Raw genomic sequence first — 21,107 nt, 5'->3', positions numbered from 1 at the left:
TCTCTGGTACCCTGAGGCTGTCCCATGCTGACTGCAGGCTGAGAACTGATTCTCAGTTGCTGTCTAAGCAACTGGTCACTGCCATGTTAGGACTTTGGACAAAAATTGATTTAATCCTGTAATGGAAAGTTTACATGCATGCAGGGAGAGAGCCCTTGTTTTGTGTCTGTCAAAGGGTTCTGAAGTGAAAGGGGGAGTAGCTTAAATGTCCGCCTGGAAGAAGGAATGGGTGGTCAGTTTTAGTTCCTCTGCCTAGGGATGCTGCCTACAACACTCTGCTGCAGTGGTTCTCAACATGTGGGTCCAGACCCCTTTGAAGTGTGATGCCGCTTCCACAGGGGTCACCTAAGACTATAGAAAAGCACAGATTTACATTATGATTCATAGCAGTAGCAAAATTACAGTTATGAAGTACCAACAAAAATGATTTTATGGTTGGGAGTGTCATCACAACTGAGAAACTGGGTTAAAGGGCTGCAGCATAAGGAAGGTTGAGAACCACTGTTCTGTGGCATTAGGGACATTATCACTAAGTGAATGTATTGGAGATCATCAAAGAATCTTTTACATTTATTTGCAATTTTCAAATTTTATTTGCGTGTGTATATGCAGATGTGTGAGAATAATCACGTGTGTGTGTGGGATACATATGTGTATATGTATGTGGAGGTCGGTATGTATTATGGGTATATGTGTGTGAAGGCCAAATGGTAACCTTTTTTGTCATTCTTTGGTAACATCTGCTTTGTTCTTTAATACAGTTGCTCACTGAACCTGGAGCTCACTGATCCAGCCATGTTGGTTGGCCAACAAGCCTCAGCCATGTATTGTTGTCTCTCCAGCAATGAGCTTTTAAGTCTGTGAATGCAGCGCCCCCCACCCCTCACCCCCACCCCATACCTGGCTCTTCTCCGTGGGTGTTGGGGATTGAACTCCTGATGCTTGCATAGAAAGTGCTCGACCAATACAGCCATCTTGCTGGTCCTGAATTGCAGTTTTTAGCTTTATTTTTGGGTGTTTATAGACTCTGGAAACATAAAAAGTGACCGCTTTAGTCGTCTTGCTAGCTGTTGACCTGATATTCTGTGTTCAACAAATTGTAGCCAGCAAAGAGTATTTGGCTCTTGGCTCCTGTCTTGTGGCAAACTGGCACAGGAGGACAAATAGACCCCACTGGTGACAGATAATGAGCACTGTGTGTGGAGAAGCAGAAACAAGCAATCACTCCTAAACGAAGCTTCCTAGCCTTGACGAGACCGGTCCCCGTTTCTCCTTCTGCATTTGTCTCCAGGCAGGGCTTTCCGTCTTCATCTGTCTTGTACCTATCTACTGTTCGTGCTTCCTCTAGATAGACTCTCAAGCCGGTTCATTCTGCTGGCTATGAGCCAGGCTGGGTGTGCAGGGCATTCTTGTGTGCATTTGTAAAACACCACCACCCCACCCCTACACTCTTTAAAGCTTTTAAAGAATTTCTAGCTCATATTGGGAACACACCTAAAATTTCCTCAGCATTTTTTCTTTCACAGAGGAGAAAAGCAACCTGGAAGGGGAGCAGCAGAAAAGCCCTAGCTGGTCTCTGTTCCTCTTTTTCTCGGTAAATTGCCTCAGGAATTTCAGCAGTCAGCTATAATCTATGCCTTGGAAGGCTTCCTTGGGACCCAGCTCTTCAGGAGAACCAGAACTTGCTGGGACAGCAGGATGGGGAGAAGACAATGCAGAGAAAAGGAGCACGGATTCAGAGTGGGGAGTGTTCTCAAGGTGGAAGGAAAGGGTGTGAAAAGGCAGGAATCCTGCTTGCCTTCCCTTATGTCTCTCTCTTCCTAGTGATACTCCATCTCCTTTCCTTTCTCTACTCTTTCTTTAATTCCCTTCTCAACCAAAATACGATTCAACACAGGGCTTTTCACAAGGATCTGAACATGGGGATAGGGAGGGGACTGGGGGGGGGGGGGGTTCTATTGGTACCACGGACAGATGCCAAGCTACCGTTTCTAGGTTTCTAGCCCTGGCTCATTTGAAATAGCACTTTAAGGCAAAATTAATGTAGGGTACACGTGATGAAAGTTCGATGCTCACTTCCCCAGCTAATTAAATGTGAATGTTCATGTTGGAAATAGGTTAAACACAATTTGTATACAAAGTAACAAAGACAATGATATTTTATGTGATGACTGACATCTTAAAGGGTATTTGTCTCCTAATCACGGGAGCAAATCCTACATTACCTCAGTTACGGAATCAGAGGCTGTCTAAATTAACTAAGTTAACTAAATTAGATAATGTGAGTTAATTTAATTGAGGATGAGAATGAATCCATTAGCCTCCCCTTAATTCCTAACAGTGGTGCAAGAGATTAGTTTCTATGTTGGAATCTGGGTTGAAGTTTTATGTAATTAATCAGGTAGAGGTGTCAGACACTTGATCTGCTGTAAAGATCCTGGAAATTGCACCCACTCGCTAGAAAATATAAAAAGAAGGGGATAGAGACAGACTCAAAACCCCATTCATAAGATAAGGGAAAGGGGGTGGGGGCAATTCTTTCCTCCACTTCACCAGTTAATTCAAACCTATTATATGTCAGTCACTGGTTACAGCCCTGGGGGCAGAGCTGTGCACTGAGTAGACAAAAGCCCCACTTGTATATGTGTGTGTGTGTGTGTGTGTGTGTGTGTGTGTGTGTAAACAGTATATAAATGAGAAAACTATATGGTAGAAGAGTGGTGACCACTATGAGCAGAGCAAGTGAGCAAGTGCTTCTGAGGAGAGAGCATCTGAGAGTTTAAACAGGGCTGTTAGAGGAGCAGGTATTTCATAAGGACCTGAAGACACCAAGCCTTATAGGGACAAGAGAAGAAGCTGAGTGACCTGGGAGGGGAATATTGCAATGGAGAGATGATAGAGCAGAGGTGTGGAGCAGCCAGTGGCAAGAAAGGGCTGGATGTGGGATTCCTTACAGATGAGACCAGGGATGGAGAAAGGATGAGGAGAAGCTGGCCACAGATTCTGTCGTGACATCTAATTCAGACCCTGTTGTCCTTCTGTCATCACTAAATCCTAGGACTATGGGCTATGGCATGCTGTGTGCTACACAAGGCTTTTCATACTCATTTGTAAATATCAGGGGGCAAGGTTTTCTATTTTATACTTTTCATCTCAGAGCATTTAATGTATGTCTGTTGGCTTGAATGGAGTTGATTCTGTTCCAAAATCAGCACTTCAGATTCATAGATTGCTGTAGAATGCCTGTCCAGTTGCCAATGCATGATTCATCTGAGGTAAAAAGTAGTAGCCAAAGGCCACCATGGAATCTTCTCTGAGCCAATTAAACCCACTCATGTCCTAGAAACAGATGCGTGGGCTCAGACACAGGAAGAGAGTTGGAAGCCTCTCTTCCCATGAAATACAGGTTCTCTACCTCCCTTCAGATTGGTAGAGCTATGTCTTAGTGTGGTCGCATGGGAAGATTCATACGCAAGCTCCTGTGTTGGGAGGCAAGTCATGCCAAAGATTCTAGTATAATCTGAAAATGAACCAAGGCAGACAGTGTGTCCTGAATTCAGGACCTCAGCAAACCATTGTGACTCATGAAGAGAGAGGTAGGTGTAGTCTGGAGGTCAGGGCGAACCACAAAACTCACAGGTACCATCAGAGCCAGCCAGGTCTAATCTGAGGAGGCTGTCAGGAGTGGGAAGACATCTGCTGACTAGTCTTTCTAGATGGTCATCACTTGTGTTTTCCTTAGGTTGATCTGTGTTTTAAGTGCACTGTGTGTAATAAGAGGCCACTCCCATTGGCTGGGTTTCACTCCTACCTGAAAAGGTCAGAATGAGTGGTGCTAAAATATATCACCAACGGGGCAACAGATTTCCTGACTCCTGGGGTCAAAACTCATGGAGATGAGTTTTGGTTCAGGCATGGTGGTATCTTCCTAGTCTTTCAGGTTGACCATGCCTGTCATCTTTGAAGCACTGTTGACTTGTCTCTGATGATGGGTGATGAGCTCCTTGAAGCAGACAAAGACAGCAGGCAGGATTCAAGGCACTTGTGAGAGCCACTCTTGGTATAGACTTCTACCTCTTACTGCCAAGTAGGTCTTTTCTGAGCATGGCAGATGTTCATCAGCACCCTAAGGACAGTGGTTCTCTGACTCTTGTCCTCAGGCAACCCACCAGCCCTGGGGCTACCACTTGTGAGCCCAATAGACATGCAGACCCCTCTGAAGCCTACTAAACCCAAATCTACACTTGATAGACTCCCCTCCCCTCGCCCCCCCAGGCTTTCCCGAACACATTCAAGTATAAGAAAACTAAAGGGAGCATAAGGAAGCACCATGTCACCATCCGGGTTGTGGTCTGCCCACAGCCATAGGGGCTCTTGTCGGGAAGCCATCCATTCCTGCCTCTCATCGCCCTCAGCTCCAGCTTTCGTTGCTGAATTCCTTTATCATTTGGATGCATGTAGCATGCATCTAGTTCCTGTAACATGTCTCACAAACACACGGAGGCTAAACTGTTACAGTCTATTCGGGATTCCGAAGTGGGATATGCTTGCTCCTACTCTGACCCTCTCCTGCCACCTGTTAGACTGGCCAAGAAAGGAATCGCCCTGAGAGTTCTATTTTAGTTCACACATATGGAAGGTGATTTACGGCTGACTGTGCTTGAATATCCTCTGGAAACATCTATCAACTAGTGCAGGGAGGCTAAATACCTAGTCATCTTAGATCTTGATGAGTCTATGAGACTGAAGTTTGTTGTAATTTTCGGACTAGAAGAAGCAAAACAGATCTCAGCTTTCCTGCAAAGCAAAGCAACACTTTGGGTGCCTGAATTTGGCCTTAATGGTACCTTTATCTGCAGTTAGTGTTTGAGGCAGCCTCTTAAGTGTAGTATAATGACAGGTATGCATGGCTCTTTCTGGGGCCATGTGGAGACACAGGAAAGAGCACTAGCACCCTAGGGGGTGTGGTGACATCTGGACCCTGCCATCAACCACAAAGATTGCCAAGGGAATTTTCCATGTTCGCAGCTCTCTGGTCCATCGAAGAAGGGGGAAATTGAAAGGAAGCCCCCCAGCCCTCTGGGAGCAGCAAAGGATACTTTCTATGTAGCTCACTTTCCTGGACTGAAACTGTGTGCCCTGTCCATCCTCCCAGTTCTGCGTCTGAGATACCACGAACAAGATGGTTTACAGGGAGCCCAAGTCCCACACCTAGGTAGCACATGCCTGCCTTTCTATTCCCTCCTATCCTTGGAAGTAATGGAAAAGGCTGACCATGGGTGATCTGGCCAGTGAGAATTCTGTCTCTTGCAAATGTATTTAAAGTTTCCTTTTTTTCACCCACCTGCTTTCTTACCTGGAATACTTCAACCAGAGATCAGCTGGCCCTATTCACAGTGATTGGGGGTTGTATTGTGGCATTGAACATGGATCCTTATGCCTGTCTAGTTCTATTAGGGGCTGTGGTTATAACTGTCTTTCAGATGTTCACTCACCTCTCACAACCATGTGAGCTGACGGTGAAGCTCCTGAGAAGGAGCCGAGGGGCAGAGAACCTGAAAGCAAGCTGAATGCTTCCCAAAGGCCAGATTGTGTGTGTCTCTGTGTGTGTGTGTGTGTGTGTGTGTGTGTGTGAGAGAGAGAGAGAGAGAGAGAGAGAGAGAGAGAGAGAGAGAGAGGAGAGAGAGAGAGAGAGAGAGAGAGAGAGAGAGAGAGAGAGTCAGTCTTTGGGATAAAGTTCACTAAGTAGACTGGGTTAGCTAGCCAGAAAGTGCCCCCCTCCCCATCCACCAGTCTCCCCCCTAACCCAACACTGGGGTTAGAAGAATGTATCATCACACCTGCTGTTCACGGGCTCTATGAACCATAGGTTCACATGCTTGCAAGGCAGATACTTTAATCCATTACGATTTCCCAACAGCCTTGGCAGCCCTTTAACTGTTCTTAGCCTTGGATCTTTGCTGTTCCTTGAAAATCCTCCTTGCTGTTGCCCTCAGGGGCTTCCCTTTAGTTCCCACTTGGATGAATCAGATGCCAGTATGGAACTGGTACTCCTGAGATACATATCCCAGTAGGGTAAGGAAGTCCTCATCAGCTGAGGAGCAGGGGAGAGAGCCATGGGAATTCTTTGATCTGCTGACAAACGGTATCTCTGGAAACGGGCACCAGCCACACTCAGTGAACCTGGAGCCTCACACAGAGCAGGGCACATAATGGACTTCACAGTGGTTGAGTGACTATCAGAAAGCGTAACTCAGCTGACCTGCCATGCACATGATTGATGGCTTCCCAGAGTCATCTGTGGCTGATCCAGAGGAGTCTCTGCTACCCGGCCACCCCAGGCTGACTGTCTCTTCAGTGAGCAGCTAGGAGAGCCCTATCTACCTCCACTGACCCTAAGGATAGACTCACATCAGTCTGGGGGCTCTTCTGTTCCTAGAAGGGTCCACTGTGTATCTTTCTGGGCTATTTTGTTAGACTCACCTCACGAGGACTATGTTGGATTCATTTTTTTCATGCCTAGCACTTGTCAGTGAGCAAAATGGCACTACCACCCTTTCTTCATTTTCCCAGTGACAATTTGCAGCTGTTGACAGCTGACCTGGCTTCCCCTGGAAGGTGCTCTCTCTCTATTGGCTCTTCTTTCCCAACATCCAGCATGAGGTGTGCATGTGCAGTCCTGCCTCTCCGTCTAGGCCGTGTCTCCTGTGCCTTTTCTCAGTGTTTTCACTGTAATGATGCACGTGCAGCTCTAAGTCTGTGGATGTTTGTAGCGACCACTTTGTAGACTCTCGCAACCCCTTCTGTCTGGTGTGGTTTAGAAGCGGTTACTTAAAGTAAACGAGTCTCAGAAGAGTTAGGACTTGAACTGAATTACAGACTCTAGGACCAACCTTCTCTTTCCTCATTAACTTAACCAAAGAGAAGAGTAATTTACACACAAGAAGACTGACACATTTTAAATGCACAGTTGGATGGCTTTTGACAACTGCATGCACCTCGACAAGCAAGACAAAAACCATTTCCCGTCAGGTTCTTTCATGCGTCTTCTTTGCAACCTTCCCTCTCCTGAGTCCAAACAAGCACTGATCTGCTTTCTGTCCCTGAAGATCTCATTTGTCTTTTCCAAAACTTTCCAAAATGCAGTTAGTTGTACAATCCATACCGCTGCCGGCTGGCTTCCTTCACTGAGTGTGACTTGAAACTCTTCCATGTTGTGGCATGTGTCTGTAGTGTTTGTATTGCCAATTAGCTCTGCTTGTACGAATGTCTCACAGATTGTTTACCTGCTCACCAACTGACAGATGCTGGACTATTTCCAGGAGACTTTTGCTATCGTGAGTAAATGCAACTGTGAATCTGTGTGAAATGGTTTTATGTGTGTACACTTTCGTTTTTCCCTTGGAATAGCCAAGGAGTGGAACTGCTGGGCCCAAGGGTAGGTGTCTGTTTCTGCCTGTCAGAAACTATGAAAGTGCTTTCCAATGCAGTTGCTCCATGTCACATCCCATGAGCAGAGCAAGGGGCCCGTGTTCTTTGTGGTCTTGATGTTCTAATAGAGCCTGACTTTTTATTAGCAGGCATTGTGAAAGTATAGTGTGCCAATACAGCTGTTTGGAAATGTCAAGCTGGAGACCCAGAGATTTTTCTAAAAGCCAAAAGGGGGTCAGGCTGTGATCATGGTAAGACTTTGCTCTTGAGAGCACGGTTGGTGTGTCCTCAGGGAGCAAGGCTGGTGCTCTCCTCCTTATGTGTTCTGCTGTCCTTCTGCTTCTTTGAAACTGACTTACCTTGCTTGAAACTAAAACGTCCTAAATGCTTTAGACTCTAGGTGATCCTAGAGTCACTCTGGTGCCCTGAGAACAAAATGCAAAGCTGCTTCTCCAGCAAGGAACCCCTGACACATAGCTCACTGTTGTGTCATGTCATCTTTTTATGGTGCTCCCTGTACATCTGGTTCTCAGTGGTTGTATATCTTCAGGGAGTTTGGACAGGTTAGGATACACTGAGTCTAACTCTAGGCTCTCTTTTGTCTTTTCTGTAATTGAAGTCAACCAGATTTTTTCATTCACTCATTCATTCATTCATTCAGTAAGTCAGTCACTTTATATTTCGGTCACAGCCCCCTCCCTCTTCTCTTCCCAATCTCACTCTCTCTCACACACACACCCATTCTCCATTACACCCTTCCCAGCTTCTCAGAGATAGGTAAGTCACCCATGGGCACCAACTACCCTGGTACATCAAGTAACATCAGGACTAAGAACATCGTCTCCCACTGAGGGTAGACAAGGCAGCACAGCTATGGGAAAGGGATCCAAAGGCAGGCCACAGAGTCAGAGACAGCCTCCCCTTCAATTATTAGGGGACCCACATAAAGACAAAGCTGTACATCTGCTACAAATATGTAGGGGGCCTAGATCCAGCCCATGCATGGTCTTTGGTTGGTGGTTTAGTCTCTGTGAGCCCCCAGAGGCCCAGGTGAGTTGGCTCTGTGGGTCTTTTTGTGGTGTCCTTGACTATTCCAGCTCCCTCAATCCTTCCCCCAACTCTTCCACCAGGCTCACTGAGCTCCACCTAATGTTTGGCTGTGGTCTCTGCATTTGTTTCCATGAGCTGCTGGAGGCAGCCTCTCAGGAGACAGTTATGCTAGGCCCCTATCTGCAAACGTAGCAAGGATTGGTTCTTGTTTATGGGATGGGTCTCAAGTTGGGGTAGTCATTGGTTGACCATTTTCTCAATCTCTGCTCCATCTTTATCCCTGCACAATCTTGTAGGCAGGACAAATTTTGGGTAGAAGGTTTTTTTTTGGATGGGTTGAAGCCAGTCAGATTTTGAAACTGCACCCAAGTTGTGTGCCTGTGAGGTTTGCAAGTATGTTGGGCTCATGCAGCTGTTGAGGCAGAAGAAGACAGCTTGGGCCCACCATGTTGTCTCTGCTCACTGTGGCTATGCAGGACCCACAGCTGGAAAACAACCCAGAAGGGGAGTAGCTCAAACTCAGGCTGCACACATATACAGCTCATCATTTTAGATATCGAACTCTGCAGTTAGGTGTGACTGTGTTGCAGGACAAAGCACCACTTAGCTTTGCTGTATGTCAGTGTAGAAACAGAGCAGTGTATTCTTTTTCTGTGGTTCTTTGGTTCTTCCCTCCCCCCATTGACTAGTGAATAAATGCTCCTTAGAGCTGTGCATTTAAAACTGGATCTTTTCTCTGGTTCTGTTTTGTTTGCACGATACAATACTTGCCCTGGGTGAATGGCTGCCCCTCTCTTGAATGACACTGAAAGGGGGAGCCCTGGCCCCCTGGTGTGGGGCAGGTGCACTCCTGAGCCTTACCATCTCTGCTAGGTGACATGATTGATGTCAGATTGTTCCCTCTTGACCCCCCTGCTAATGATGCTTATCTTCTCTCCAAGCTACCTCTTTCTCTCAAAGTGTCCAGGGCAGGGAAGGAGAGCACTTCTGTGTCAAGAGCTATTGACCCCCGAAACAAAGGCTCTGTCTTCCAGGCAGGGATGGTGCCTTGCTGAGGGTCCACAAGTCCCAGAAGGCTCTAAGCTGAGGCAATCTTCCTGTCATACAGGGAGCCAGACAGATGGCAAGAGTTTACTCCCCAAACCTTGAGTGCAGTGCCTGAGAAAGGCTGACCATGTGCTATACACAGAACCTTGGGTCTATTTCTAAGGGGACATGCTATTTTATCCCAATGCTATCATTTTTTAAAAAGTTGACAAAAAACAACTTGAGAAAGAAATGATTTATTGAATCTTATACTCCTAGGTCACAATTCATTATTCAGGGAAGAAGTCAGGTTAGGAACTCAAAGCAGGAACTAGGACATAATCTACAGAGGGTTCACTCTCTGGCTCGCTTACTAGCTCATCTTAGCCAGCTTTATTCCACCTGCCTAAGGAATGGTTCTGCCCACAGTGGGCTGGACCCTCTTTTTTCTTTTTTTTTTCTTTTTCTTTTTCTTTTCTTTTCTTTTCTTTCTTTCTTTCTTTCTTTCTTTCTTTCTTTCTTTTCTTTTCTTTTTTTTTTTTTTGTGTGTGTGGGTTGAGTCAGGGTTTCTCTGTGTAGCCCTGGCTGTCCTGGAACTCACTCTGTAGACCAGGCAGGCCTCGAACTCAGAAATTCCTTCGGCCCCTGCCTCCCAAGTGCTGGGATTAAAGGTATGTGCCACCACTGCCCAGCAAGGGATGGGCCCTCTTATATCATGTAATTCTCAAGATAGTCCTAGTAGAAGAGACCCAACATTTACACACACACACACACACACACACACACACACACACACACACACATGAGGCAGGGTTCCAGGGAAGGAATGAAGTAGAAAAAGAAATATGGAACATTGAAATATTTCAACTTTTATAACTTGATAAAGGCAGTATGAAAACTTATGATGAAGTAAATATTTGAGGGTCTCCCGACAGCAACTAATGGAGAGGAGAGAAACAGTGTGAGAAGTAGGAAGGGCGAGGACAGAGAACAAGGTGTAGAACCAAGAAAAAGAGCAGAGCGAGACAGAGGGAGCACGAAGCCAAGACCACCCCACTCTTCTCTCTACCATTCTTTGATCCTGAAGGTGAGTAAAAGGTATGCTTGAGAGAGAATTTTCAGCTTGCTAGTAGTTTACTCTAGCTGATTCTGGCGTTGTCTCTGAGCCTGGATGGTTTCTGAAGACAGTGATATCTTCATCATTTGAAAGTGTATTTCACTGGGGTCCCAAGGCCAACTCATGCCCTTAAATTCTGAAGAACAGTTTTCTTGCACTGATTGGGTATAGCAGTATGAAGAACTTTTCCTAGGCTGCTTTCTTCAGTGAAGATAAAGATGGGGAAGTGATTTCCAAGGTAACCACCTGAAGGATGATCACCTACTGGAGCCCAGTAGCTAGCAACGGTGGACCATTAGCTGTATATATCACTATAGAACTTGACACTATCAGCAGCCCCTCTACCAACTTCTTACATACTGTTAGCCTCCTATGCTAAGGACTGTTCTTGCTTCTAGTGTCTCCCAGAGGCTTGATACTGAGCTCATGTTATCTTCCTGGGAATAAAGTCATGCATGCTTGGGGAGTGTGTGTGTGTGTGTGTGTGTGTGTGTGTGTGTGTGCAGACATATGTACACAATGTACAGGTGGAGGTCATGACAGTATTGAACACTTTCTATCTTGTTTGAAATGGTCTCTTTGTTGTCTCAAGCTTTACTGCAGCTACCAGGCTAGGTGGTCCTTGAACTTCCAGGGACTCTCCTGTATCTGCTTCCTATCCCATCATAGGACTAGTGGGATTGCCAAGCATGCTTGGCTTCACATGAGTTATAGAGATTTTAACCCAGATCCTTATGGTTGTGTGATGTGTATTTCATTCACCGAGCCTTCTCTGCAGCACCCTGATGGTCTCTTCATTCATTTGTTTGTCATGACTTTTGTCATAGAATTAAGTGACTGAAGGAAAGAAAGACAGAGGAGTCAGAATTATGTCTCTGGGACTATAGGGAAATATCTAGGAGTCCCCGGGGCACTAGAAATTGTTGGTACCCTCTGCTCTGGGTACTCAGAACATGCTTAGTCCTAGGAAACTGATCCATGGACTTCCCCCGGGACAAATAAAGTGAACTCCATTCTGGATCATAAACTCTGGGAAGTGAGGTTGCTTCTGACCCTAAATTGGCTTCTGGAGAGCCTTTCACTATCTCAAGCGTAGGTCTGATTCATGGTCATGGCCCATATCCCCATTTCTCCAATTCTTGAGGGCTTTTTGTTGGTTTCTGGCCTTTGTCTACCCACCTCTTCAGCCATGTAGGCAATGGACTTGGTCTTCCATCCTCTCCCACTTTCATTTCTCTGGAGCCGACGTGGCAGGTGTGTCAAGAGGTTGTCCTCCTTGACCACATGGCTTCGTTTCTGCTTGGCTGCATGCCTACTCCTTTTCCCCTTTCTTACACACAGCCTGTCACCATGGCTGAGTTTATTCAGGATCACCTGCTCATCACAGCCTCAAGACCACAGACTTGGTCACTCTCTCTTCTGGGGCTCCTGAGCATTGGCATGGCGTTTTTGTGTGACATTATCATGACCTGTAGGCATACTTGTCTCCTCCACAGGCTGTCAACTCATTCAATCGCTATTACTGTCTTTGTGTCCATTGTTAGTCCCAGTCTCCACATGGTACATGCATAATAGATAACCAGCAAAAGGTTGTTCTAAAGACCAAATCACTAGAAACTATGTAAAGGCGAGACTATAATCCAATTGTAAGGTGAGATTATAATTCAATGAAATCTGGACTTATATGAGTTTTTTTCTCAGGCAATCTTTTGTTCATCAAGTCTGAGAACCTTGTTGGGTATCTCAACTTGTAAAGTCACTTGCTGAGAAAGCCTGGTCACCTGTGTTTAATCCCTGGGATGCATGTAAAGGCATAAGTAATGAACAGACTTTAAAATTGTCCTTTAATCTACATTTGGACACTGTGGCACATGTGTCCCCTGTCCATAATATATGTATTCATATTCTCTCAATAGTAATGATGTTAACAACAACAACAACAACAACAACAACAACAACAATAAGGACCTTTAAAAGTTGAAGGATGTTTTTGTTCCTGTATAGCTAGCTTCTTTGTCTGGAGGTTGGCAGGCTCTCAGATGACTGGAGGGCACAGGTAGCCATTACTCAGTACTATAGTCAGAAGGAAGGAGCCACACTTCCTTTCTTCTCTGTGTATGTCTTCTCTAAAGCGCGTGGTGATATTTTAGTGTCCTGGCTAGGATACGAGCAATTCAGTGGCTCAGGTGTTCACCACACATTTATTGTGCAAACAGAGCACGAGGCCAGTTCCACCTCTGTCAGCACTTTTCAGTTACTCGACTCCACTTCCTCAAATCTCAGTCCCAGACCAGGAGCTGAGACACCTCTCTGTCTTCACTTTTATTTGAAAAAAAAAAAATGGAGATTTTGGTTTCAATAAGGATGTTCAGTCTAACAGATAGAAGAACCCCACAGGGGCCTCTCAGGAAGTTTCTAGGCACCTGTGTCCTCTGAAATTGTCTGAATTCTGTGTCTGATTTTTTTCCTTGCCAAGTGTATGTGATGTTTGAGTAAGAGTCTGACTCTAAAATTCTTTTTAAAAATTACTGGAATAAATGATTTACAGAAATACCAAGTATGATGGTTAATCTCGATTGATGGTTTGATGGGATTTAGAACCACCTAGGAGATATGCCCCTAGGTGTATGTGCTGGGGTGCTTCCAGAGAGGTTTGACTTAGGAGAGAAGACCCACACTGAATGTAGGTAGCACCAGTCTGTGGGCTGGGGCTCTTGGATTGAATAAAACAGAGAAAGTGGGCTGAGCATCAGTGTTCATGGCCCTCGGCTTCCTGACTGCGGCTGCCCTGTGACCAGCTGCCCTTCTCTCCTGATGCTCCAATGGGAGCTGCTCTTACTGTGAGGCTTTCCTCATGATGGCAGACTGGACTATACGGCCACACTGTGAGCCAAAGCAACTTCCGGAAGTTGCTTTTGTGGGGTATTTTGTCACAGTAAGATGAGAAATATAACACATCAAAGACAGTGTTGTGTTCTGAAAATATTGTTTAATAAACAAACTTTTCCCCACCTCAACTCTGACTGATGTCTGAGGAGAAAATGCCATACAGCTCATGAGCTGGTGATCATTGCTCATGTCTTCATCCAAAGACCACAATGGTTGCCTTCTCTGTAGCCGATTCACGCCGATCTTCATGTGCGGCTGCCATCCTGTCTGTGAATACAACTCCAAGTGGCAGTGTGAGGGTGAAGGAAGGTCCTTGTGTCCCCTCGGGAAAGGAGAGGCTTCCTTGTCTTTAACCAAGTCTTCTTGTGAAACTCTTGCTTCCTGGGTTTGCCATTTGGTGAGAAAATGCATTTTGTAACCATTAACCCTAAAGTCAGTGGTTTTACGGGATTGTTCTAGATATAATTTTCCCACTCTTTCTCGAATACAATTAGATTCTTTCTCCACACTCATTCACTGATTAAATGGGTTGCAATCTTCTCACTGTTTTTACCCATGAGAGTTCTGGTCTTACTTTCTCCAAACATCAAGGTTTTCTTCCTTGCCATATTGACAGCACAGTGAATTGTGTGCTGAAGTTATACGTGCATGTGGAACTTGCTGCCCCCAAGCCGACATATCAGACCCAGAACACAATCTGCAGAAGGTAGAATCACACTGCAGAAGTAGAGAACCCTGTGGCTACCAGTCATTCTCAGAAGACTTGGCAGGGTTTGTGTGGACAGCTGCTTCTAAAGCAGTGGTAGGAGTTCTGTAAGAACGGACCCAAGAATGGTAGCAACCATACCCTTTGGGAGCTGACAGATGGACCTGCTCTCTCTAAGATGACTCAGCTGTCATAAGTCTCAGTTTCTGTATAGGAATGCCTGGGCTTGACACAGACAGAATGTTTTGTTTCTTGAACATATTTTCCCTCATGCCATACCTGCCACTAATTGGAGGTCGTTAGCCCTGGAGCAAGAACATCAGTATCTGGGCTATGGGAAGGAATATTTCTGCTTTGATCTGTAGGTTTTCTGGAGTCACATCTCTGTTGATCAGCACAGATCTTACCTGTTGCTGGGTAGGATATCTGACATAGTAAGATACCTGCTGGATTCTGGCCCACCAGCATGCAGTTTAACCTCCGTAAAGGACAAGTGATGTGTTACTTACAAATCCTTCTTTTGTCATCTTTCCTGGGCCTCTAGCTGGAAGGTGTTTCCTGAAGTGTGTGCCGAGAACAACAGAACAGTGAGGTTAGGCAAAGGGGCTTTCGATGGTGACTTTGACTCCAGTGCTACACTCAAGAGGCATGGCTTCTTTTAGAGTAGGGATGTCTTATGAGTTGCCTTTCCAATGACAATGAGTGTGAATTGTACCTCACAGGCCTGTGTGCTTGAAAACTTGGTTGCCAGAGATGATGATGCTGTTCTGAGAGATTACAGAAAATAGGGAAGTGGGGCTTGGCTAGAGGAATTGGGTCACTCATGGTGGGCTTTGAGGGTTATGATCTGCCTCTTGCCCAAATTCTCTGACTTCTGAACTGCCCGACTCCTCCATAATTCCATGCTCTCCCCACCTCCAGATCAGGTACCTAAATAAACTCTTCAACCCTGAAGTTGCTTCTGCCAGGCATTTTATCACAACCACTAGGAAAGTAACTGATAGATGTGACTTCCATTTTACCTGTACTGGAGATGGCTCCACCATGGCTCTCCTGTGACAGACGGGGCAGCGTGTGACACCTGTTCACATGGTGATTATAGCAGATGATTAACAGCTTTGGAGAACTTGAGGTGAGGGCACATAGCCACTAAACATGAAATAGCTGCCTGTCATATAGCATATGGATTTTAGCTGTTCTTTTGATATTTGATAAAAAAAAATCTACATTAAAATTTTGTGACTCTGTGGGTTGGAGAGAGTACTCAGCAGTTAAGAGCATGTATTGCCTTTACAAAGGACTTGGGTTCGATTCCTAGCACGCACATGGCCACTAACAAATGTCTGTAGCTCCAGTTCCAGGTGATCTGATGCCCTCTTCGGGCCTCTGTGGGCACTGCAGACATGTGATATACAAATATATGTGCAGAAAAACACCTATGTATATAGCATAAAAGTAAATCTTTAAGAAATTAGAATCTTCTTTTAAGTGAGAATTCCCTTGCACGAAGAAAGTCATTCTTATGGAAGGATGCTACTTGTGTGGTTTTGTTTGGAATGGAAAATATTTAAACAAACAGTGGCCAAAATTAAAAATGTTGGATTAGAAAATGTTCTGTCTAAAGGAATTTTAATTTGTTTAAATTCAGTGGCAGTTGGAAAAAAAGGGAAGCAAGAAGTTTGGAGACCTTTCAAAGATGTCTTTGGCTTTTCTAGAGGATGTTTCTTACAGAAGGATGAGAATCAGCATCAGGACCTTCCTGAGGTCTCTGTCCTTGTGCACTGCGGAGTCACCTAGGATGCCCTAGAGGTTAGGATACAGTGGAAGCATTGCACTCATTGAAAGCAGAGAGCTGGGATGTAACTCAGTGATGCAGTGCTGGCCTAATATATAGAAAATCTGGGTTCAGTTCTCAGCACTGCAGAAGACATGCATTATCAGGTTGTATAAAAAGTAAAATGCACTGATGTCCACTTGAAATTCTACATAGAGAGCTTAAAATGTAAGGAGAGGAAAGATACAGAAATGCTGAGCGGCCACGTCAATATCAGAGAAGTATCTGAAATAAGGAATAAGGAAAACTGTCAAGGATAAAGGCAGACACTGTGTGATGATAAAAAGTCAGTGAGCCAAGAGGTCACCACGTCTTCAAGTGTGAACGTACCTAACAACGGAGCTAGAAGGCAGATGTCACAAAAATTCATGGAGCTGAAAGCAGAAATGCAGAAATACAGCCCGATAGCTGGACAGCTCAGCAATCCTTTCACGTCCATCTATAAAATGAGCAAATGGAACTTATAGAAGCCAGGCATGGATGGTATCACATGGCTTTAATCCCAGCATGTGAGACCAAGAGGCAGATGAATATGGATGAACTTAAAGCCAGCTTGGTCTGCATAGTAAGTTCAGGCCAGCCAAGGCTACACAGTGGGACGCCATCTTTCCCTATGTAAGTGTGCGTGAGTTGATCAACACTATCTCTTTTTTTTGAGTCAATGACCACCTTTATTCTTTAATCCATCCTTGTAACTATCATGGCGAGGGCAATAGATCCACTGGTTTAAGCAGAAATTTGGTATCAGTAAATTGAACCTTGACATTTTACATACCTTACTCAGACAGTGGTAACTTGGTTAAGCTTTCCAGATTTCTTTTTCATCCTTTTTTTAAAAAAAAAAAGTGTATAGCATTTCTTTTCTTTTGTTGGATATTTTATTTACATTTCAGATGTTATTCCCTTACCTATTCCCTCCTCCACCCAGGAACCCCCTATTCTATCCCCCTCCTCCTGCATTCTATGAGGACATGCCCCCACTCAGCCCTCCCCACTTCCTCACCCTCGAATTCCCCAACACTCGGCATCTAGCCTTCATGGGACCAAGGATCTCCTCTCCCACCTATGCCCGACAAGGCCATCCTCCTCTACATATACAGCTGGAGCCATGGGTCCCTCCCTATGTGCTCCCAGAATGGCGGTTTAAACCCTGGGAGCTCTGGTTGGTTGGTATTGTTGCTCTCCTCATGGGGCCTCAAACTCTTTCAGCTTCTTCAGCTCCTTCTCTCTAACTCCTCCACTAAGAACCCCTTGATCAGATTAATGGTTAGCTGTGAGCATCTGCCTCTGAATATGTCAGACTCTAGCAGACCTCTAAGAAGACAGCTATATCAGGCTCCTGTCAGCATGCACTTCCTGACATCCACAACAGCGTCTACCTTTGGTAACTGCACATGGGATGCATCTTGGGTATTGTGAGCTTATGGGCTAATATCCGATTATCAGTGAGTGCAACACTATCTCTTAACTTGATACAGTGGATAGTTATCGACCAGTACTCCTAATTATGACAGAATACATACCATTTTTAATACATGGGTGACTCATCAAGATATTCTGGTCATAAAATCGCCTTAATAAATCTAAAAGAGGGGCTGGAGAGATGGCTCAGTGGTTAAGAGCACTGACTGCTCTTCCAGAGGTCCTGAGTTCAATTCCCAGCAACCACATGGTGGCTCACAACCATCTGTAATGGGATCCAATACCCTCTTCTGGTGTGTGTCTGAAAACAGCTACAGAGTACTCATATACATTAAATAAATAAATAAATAAATAAATAAATAAATAAATCTTTAAAAAGAGAGAGAGAGAGAGAGAAAGAGGGGGACAGAGACAGAGAGACAGAAACAGAGAGAGAATTTAAAAAAATAAATCTAAAAGAACTGATACCATAAAATTGTAATTTTTGACAAGTTATTTGAAAAAATGTTGGATATTTACAAATTAATGTTAATTCTAATAAACCAGTCACAGGATTAGGTTATTTCTACTTGGATTTTAAAGATTTTGTGTTTTTAAATGTGTGTGTATCTGTGTGCATGGGTGTATCTGCAGATGACTATGTAGCTCAGAACACTCCTGGAGCTGGAGTTGCAGGTGGTTGTGAGTTACCTAGCATGAGTCCTAGGAACTGAATTTGGGTCTATGGGAGAGGAGTGTGTGCCTGTGACCACTGAACCGTCACTTTAGCCCCTTCACATTTGAGTTAAATGAAATATTCACCATGAATAAAATTTGAATGAAAGGAAACATATCAGAATGCTTAGGAAACAAGTACAGTGTTGCTTAGAAGAAATTGGGGATCATTGCTGATTTTCAAAACTAAAACCATCAATAACTAGTGAAGGTCCTGCTTTAAGAAACTTTAAGAGATGGGCTTGGGTCGCAGCTCAGCAGTCGGGTACTTATCGAGCGTGGTTCAGGCCCTGGGCTCAATCCCTAGAACAGCAAAAGTGAAAAGTTCCAGTTAGCTATTTCACAACAGACAAAATTTTTTTAAAAGGATTAGAAACTAGGGGGAAAAAAAGAGAAGTTGAAATCCAAAGGAAACAAAAGGAAGAGAATAATCAATGAACTAACAGCCCAGAAACAGTGAGAAAGCCAGCAAAGCCCATGGGTGACTTTTGAAAAGAGTGACATGATTTCCAGGACTCTACTCAGGCTGGTAAGTCAAAAGGATGTCACACACCAACAATCAGTATCAAAGCTAAGAGAGGTGGGAAGTCAATAAAAGGGGACCAGGAATATTATAAATAGCTCCCTGTCCATAAGATTATAAAACATGTATGAACTAGATACTTCCTGAAAACACATCGGTTACCTGAGATCATTCAAGAACCTATATCTATATAGCCCTTTATTATAGAAATTGAGTAAGTTAAGTTGCTACGTCTATGCAATGCTATAGCTTACTAACCTCACGTGCTTCCAAGTCTCTCCCAGGGCCTGCAACTTTCAGAGTTAACATGTAAAGCAGGTGTATCCTGCTCATGACTACAATTCTAATTACCAATTAAATCATTATATTTCTCTAACTGTAGAAATGTTACATTAAAAACACTGGAAGTCATAACACACAACTGTCTCAGAGGGCCTTTGGTGGTGTTATGTGACATGATACCATGCACAGTGCAAATAGAACATGTTATGTGTTCAGAATCCAGGCTTCAGTGACGTCACAGGACATAGAAGAGGCAAGTGACGTCAGACCCATTTTGAAACTTACCTGTTTGATTATGAATCATGTTTTGCTCATTGGGCATTCAGAAACCTTTTACTGTTGGTGTGTGTGGTATGTGTGTGTGCATGTGTGTGTGTGTGTGTGGTATATGTGTGTGTGTATGTGTGTGCATATGTGTGTGGTATGTGCATGTGTGTATGGTGTGTGTGCAGGTGTGTGTGGTATGTGTGTGCATGTGTGTGTGTGGTATGTGTGTGTAGTGTGTATGTGTGGTATATGTGTGTGTGGTATGTGTGTGGTATGTATGTGGTATATGTGTGTGCATGTGTGGTGTGTGTGTATGTGTGTGGGGTATGTGTGTGCATGTGTGTGTGTGTGTGGTATATATGTGCATGTGTGTGGTATATGTGTGTGTGGTATGTGTCTCTCCATGTGTGTATGTGTGTGGTATGTGTGGTGTGTGTGTGTGTGTGTGTGTGTGTGTGTGATTCAGTTACCCGACCTCATGAGGGGTTGTAAGCCATAGTTTAAGAGGTTATATGCTAACAGATTTAATGTTGTACTCTATCACTTAAGTTCCTGATTTCTAAGTGATTCTGTGCCAAGGACCAGCCTTGGCTTGGAGGGGGTTCTGAGGAAGAGGAGTCTGGGAGCAGTGAAAGAAATAACTTGAAGCAAATCGTGGATACAAGCTGATGGCCTATGCCCTGCTCGAGACGGCTTTCTAGACAGCTTTCTTTTTCTGGAGGCAGCTCTCTCTTGCAATTTTTTAAAAAAAGATTTATTTATTTTATGTATATGGTATGTATATGGTATACTGTTGCTGTCTTCAGACACACCAGAAGGTGGCATTGGATCCCATTACAGATGGCTGTAAGCCACCATGTGGTTGCTGGGAATTGAACTCAGGACCTCTGGAAAAACAGTCAGTGCTCTTAACCGCTGAGACATCTCTCCAGCCTCTCTCTTACAACTTTAAGCATTTTTTAGATGGCTCATTTCCTGCAGATCAAATTACCCCAGGTTCCCTTTTGATTATCCTATAAATTACTGTCCCATGACCTCCACCTCTTGATTCTTAGACAGCAAGCACATGATCTTCTTTTTTTTTAAACATTGCTAATGAATTCAGAGATCTGCCTGCCTTTATAAGCACAGACAGTAAGCTAGCTGGGTGGGATCTCACTCTGATATCACCATTCCCACTATGCCTGGGCCTAAGTTCTGTCCCAGGCTGACCTTGAACTTTGGAATCTGCCTGCCTTTGTATCTTTCTGACAAACTGGTTCCGAGTACAGATGCCTCTTCTGCTCTTTTAGGTTTGTGAAGCCTGTCATATAATTCATATTACATCCTTATATTTTGTATAGTTGAGAAATTATATATTTTTGAACTCATGTTTTCAGAGTTTATTCCTATAGCCTTACGGGCTGTCTTGAAGGTCTTAGCGTTTACCATTTTGCTGAGACACAGACATGCCCTCACCTCCTGGACTCATGGTGCTCCTAATTATCATGGAGTCATTAACCTTGGCAGGGAGAACATTCCCCAAAGGAGGAGCATGAAAATATGCACATTATTATACAAACTAACGTTACCATTACAGCAAACATCAACAGTCACGGAGGCCCACTCCCTGCTCACTCTGTTCCAGGGGCAGGAACCATGTCACCCCATCCCTTTGTGCATGGCCATGTGGGATTCAACAAGTCTATGTTCTACTTTATCACACAAATACCCAATTAAATGCAAACCATTTCCTTGAAATTTATTGCATTTGGACTGCATTGGTTTTCTCTGTGTATTTGGCCACCAAATGGAAGTATCTACAAACTAGAAGGCAGTCTGTTACACACCTGTATTAAAGAGAAAG

General features: G+C 44.4%; 1 protein-coding gene across 9 annotated transcripts in view; it reads left to right on the top strand.

The window, feature by feature from the left end:
• The window catches only part of Fhod3 (formin homology 2 domain containing 3), a 400,629-nt gene that overhangs the window by 150,428 nt on the left and 229,094 nt on the right, over nucleotides 1-21,107 (top strand). The gene's annotated exons all lie outside the window — the stretch shown is intronic.

This window comes from Arvicanthis niloticus, chromosome 14, assembly GCF_011762505.2.
Source record: "Arvicanthis niloticus isolate mArvNil1 chromosome 14, mArvNil1.pat.X, whole genome shotgun sequence".
Lineage (NCBI taxonomy): Eukaryota > Metazoa > Chordata > Mammalia > Rodentia > Muridae > Arvicanthis > Arvicanthis niloticus.
The sequence above is the reverse complement of the archived record's forward strand: the minus strand, read 5'-3'. Positions and strand labels throughout refer to the sequence as shown.